Here is a 4,728-nt window from a genome sequence, read left to right as displayed (position 1 = left end):
ATCTAATTCCTCACTAAAATGCATCAAATTTCTTGAGAAAAAGAAAAAATTTTAATGAATTAAAGTCATATTTGATATGATTTGATATTTGAGGTTCAATTTGTTACATAATCTGAGTAATATATATATATATATATATATACAATATATATCTAAAGATTTTTAAAACAGAATTTACTATCAATACTTTACAGTTTATAAAAATGTATATCTATAGGCATATATATGCATATATATACATACTTACATAACTAAATATAAAAAAATGCACTGAAATGTTATCTTTCCTCAGAAAATTTTGCTTTTCATATCAAGCTGACATATGGTTGTTCATATTGTGTATATCAAATAGAAATAGTATTGCTTTTTTTATGTGTAGAGTGAAGATCTGGGTTCTCAAAACTGCAATTTCAATATCCAGAATGGGTGAGTGGGTTGACACCTTCCTTATTTCAAGTTCCATTCATGGGCTCCCACTTATACTGTGTCTTAATATAATTTTCTGAGATAGAATCAGATTGTTCCTGCTTACCTGCATAAAACTGAACTGTCCTTGAGGCACCTGGGTGGCTCAGCTGAGTGGTGGGCTCTTGATTTTGGCTCAGGTCATGATCTCAGGGTCCTGGGGTCCAGCCCCCTGGCAGCCTCTGTGCTCAGCGGGGAGTCGGCTTGAGGATTCTCTGTCCTCTCCTTCTGCCCCTCCCCTCACTCTATCTCTCTCTGTATAATAAATAAATAAGTCTTTTTTTAAAAACACATTTTATTTATTTGACAGAGAGAGTACGCTCACAAGTAGGCAGAGCAGCAGGCAGAGGGGCAGAGAGAGGCAAGGCTTCTGCTGAGCAGGGAGCCTGACATGGGACTTGATCCCAGGACCCTGAGATCATGACCTGACCCGAAGGCAGATGCTTAACTGACTGAGCCACCCAGGTGCCCCATAAATAAATAAGTCTTTAAAAAAAAAAAAAAAAACCTGGACTGACCTTGATTCAGGTGTCCACACTGATCCAACCACATGTGACCAAAAAAAGGTCATGTGGTATAAAGCCAGACTGGCCCTTCAGTAATCACTGTGGATGGGGCACTAATAAATACTCCTCCCCTCAGAAAGAACTACATGGAATTAATTTCAGGAGGTGAAATATCCCCTACTTTTAGAAACTGACAAAGGAGCTTCTACAAGCTCTTTAAAAACTCTGACTTCCAAAGATCCAATCCTCTTTGTCCTATCACTCGTTTCATATCACTGATTAAGTCTATTTTCTTTTATTCCCTTTCAACACACAAAGGAGTACTTTAATTTTATTTATTTATTTTTTTTTTTTTTTAAAGATTTTATTTATTTATTTGACAGAGAGAGACAGCGAGAGCAGGAATACAAGCAGGGGGAGTGGGAGAGGGAGAAGCAGGCCTCCCGCTGAGCAGGGAGCCTGATGTGGGACTCGATCCCAGAACTCTGGGATCATGACCCGAGCCGAAGGCAGACGCTTAACGACTGAGCCACCCAGGCGCCCAGGAGTACTTTAATTTTAAAGAATTGTATTTTTCCCCAGCCAAATGATTCTAGTTCCTCTGTCATTTTACATGAGCAGGCTAATTCCTAAGTCAATTTGAGTTTTTTGGATGACTCCAATCTTTGGCAACTGCTAAGAACTACAGAAGACACAAACACTGCATATCACAAAATACTTGACTTTGAGAAATTAATACTCTTGTTGACAGTAATATATATGCATATGTAGTAATAAAGATTTTTGAAGCAAATAAAAGACCTGTAATATTCAATATAACCAGATTCCAAATATATTTTAAATAAAATAATCTCTATGAAAAGTTAGCAAGATGAGAAACATGTTGTTGGGAATTATAAAGCCAGGCTTCCTGGAGCCTTTGGACCTGGAAATAATCCTTCAGTAACGAATAAATTACTTTTAAGTGAAGAGGGGGAAAAGCAAACATTTGATGTGTGAGAGGAAAGCAGATATACACTTCAAGTTCTGCAGAGATAAAGGGTGATTCATTTGAATTTATAAACCATCACGTCTAGAAGGTTGCTGAACAGCGGAAAGTACAGTAGGCTAGCTTCCAAGAAGAGGAGTGTAGTACGACTGGAATGCAGAGTTTGATCTCATAGGAAATGAAAGATAATGCCAGGTTCTTAAATGAGGAAGTCGCTCTTTTATAGCAATGCTTTTGGCATCACTTTATAGATTTCATTCCAAATAATTTCCATGTAATTAAAATTGGACCCTAGCTTTTATTAATTTCTGGTTATGAAAAATACCCCCAAAAGGAAAATTAATTTCTTCAATTATCTATTTAGAGACATCTATTTCAAGCATACCTGAATAAAATGAAAGACATGAGGTTCTATGCCAATTAATCTAGTATATAATCTTCTAAAGAAAGCTAAAAGTTCAAAAATTATATAATGAGATACAAGATAACATTTTTCATAAAATTGACAGAAAAAAATTAATATGTATAAATGTGAATGTTCTGAGACAGGGAGAGTAGAATCAAAGTAAATAAAATATATATCCTTAGGACTTCTTAAAGGAAGAGAACAGTTTCCTTTAAAAGAGTTATATAAACAATGAATAGTCAAATAATATTCTGAATTGCCTGTAGATGTTACTATTTGTGTTTCTGGAATTAAAACATTTTTTGAAGTTTTTATTTATTTATTTGTGAGAGAGAGAGAGCAAGCACGCACAAGCAGGGGGAGTGGTAGAGGGAGAAGCAGATTCCCTGGCTGAGCAGGGAGCCTGATGCAATGTGAGGCTAGATCCAGGGTCCTGGGTTCGTGACCTGAGTAGAAGGCAGACACTTAACTGACTGAACTACCCAGGGACCTAAAACATGGAACTAAAACTTTTTTTATTGAGAAATTATTTTAATGGAATGATTATCCTGAAATACTATACAGACTGTTTTGGAGCTTTGTGTTGTTGTTGTTGTTGTTGTTGTTTTTTCCTTTACAAACTATAATCACCTATTTTAAACTTTGTGTTTTTTTTCTTTTACAAAATTATATTCACCTATTTCCTGTCACTATTTTAAAGAAGTAATTTATTACTTATTCTAGCTTTTTTAAATGATAGAAAGCATACTAACAAATTTTTTTTATATAATAGACATCAGAAATACATTTTTGACACATTGCTAAATGGCTCAAAAAGAAAAATATCTAGGGCACCTGGGTGGCCCAGTTTATTAAGTGTCTGCCTTTGGCTCAGGTCATGATCCCAGAGTCTTGGGATCGAGTCCCACATTGGGCTCCCTGTTCAGTGGGGAGTCTGCTTCTCTGCCCCTCTCCTGGCTCATGCTCTCTCTCTTGCTCACTCTCTCTCTCAAATAAATAAATAAAATCTTTAAAAAAAAAGAAAAAAGAAAAATGAACTGGCTTTCAAGATATGGTCCCATGACCAGCAATATCAACCTTATCTGGAAATTGCTGAATGAAAAACTATGGAGATAAGACCCACCAATCTGATAAGCCTCTAAGGTAATTAAGATGGAAGTTAAAATTTGAGAACAACTTACATTAATGTGTTATATCTAAATGTTGCTTTACTAAGATACTCATACTTTACATTAACATTTTATATTTTTTTGAAAACTTATTAAATGTGGTTGCAATCTATTACTTTTTTTTCCATAGTAATGCATTTTATCTGCCACACAAATAACCCTTTCATGAAAAATTTAAATTGGCATGGCACTGAGTTGTTCTAAGAGTTTATGAGTAACAAATATGCTAGAAGTACAGGAAATGTGTAAGTTTTAAGTAATACAAAAATCTTGATTACAATTACCTACATAGAAAATATATGATTCTGTTTTATACTAGAAGATAAATGTTAGCTTAAGCCACTATGCCTAGCAAACATATATATGACAAACATACATGACAGTATTTGTCAAAATTATTAAATCATATATATATAATTGTTTAATTTTATTATATATAATTTATATCTCAATTAAAGTGATAAAAATTTAAAGTATTACTTTACCAGTACACAAAAACTCCTCTCTCCCATATTTACACATCTCCAAGAAATTCCTTTCGTCCTGAGTTAAATGTTATTTCTAAATTATATCATGATTTATCAACCTAGATAAGCCAAGCAAAGGCAGTCCTGGAAACATTCCAAATTTGATAATTTAGCTTTGAATATGACAAAAGTAAAGTAAACTGATCTAAAAAAAGTTAAACCCTAGCCATTTCAGAGGAATCAGGAAAATTATTCTATCTCTTATTGATGCTAACATAATGAATCCATGAACAGAGAGATCAGCATTTTCCTTAATAAGGATAGAAAAGTTCTTATAATACATACTGTTAAGCATTGTCATCCACTTTGTGACACTAAAGATGGGCCTATAGGAAATGCATGGGCTTTTAAGTCAGATGGACATGATAGTTAATACACTCTTCAACATGTAATAATTTTGGTCAAATTACTAAATCTCTTCCAGCCTCAATTTTCATAACTGTATGTTAAGACTAAATGGATTAACATCAGTGTAGTACCCAGCATAATAGTAGGTATTCAAAAACTGGATAACATTGCTATTTGTCTTTAGCTGATGCCATGTGACTCTATAGTTTCCCCCATCCTCATTAATTCTGATATAACGTGACTGGCAATTGCATTCTATTCTTCTCCCACATCCTCAAATAGGGATGACCCAAAAACCTCTTAGTTTTTATCTTCTGGT

At 34.3% G+C, this 4,728-nt stretch overlaps 1 pseudogene; it reads left to right on the top strand.

The window, feature by feature from the left end:
• Window positions 1-4,280: 4,280 nt before the first annotated feature.
• On the top strand, window positions 4,281-4,391 carry LOC123323633 (annotated as a pseudogene).
• The last annotated feature ends 337 nt before the right edge of the window (window positions 4,392-4,728 follow it).

The sequence above is a fragment of the Neomonachus schauinslandi genome, unplaced genomic scaffold, assembly GCF_002201575.2.
Source record: "Neomonachus schauinslandi unplaced genomic scaffold, ASM220157v2 HiC_scaffold_105, whole genome shotgun sequence".
Classification (NCBI taxonomy): Eukaryota; Metazoa; Chordata; class Mammalia; order Carnivora; family Phocidae; genus Neomonachus; species Neomonachus schauinslandi.
This window is presented reverse-complemented; position numbering and strand designations above follow the sequence as displayed.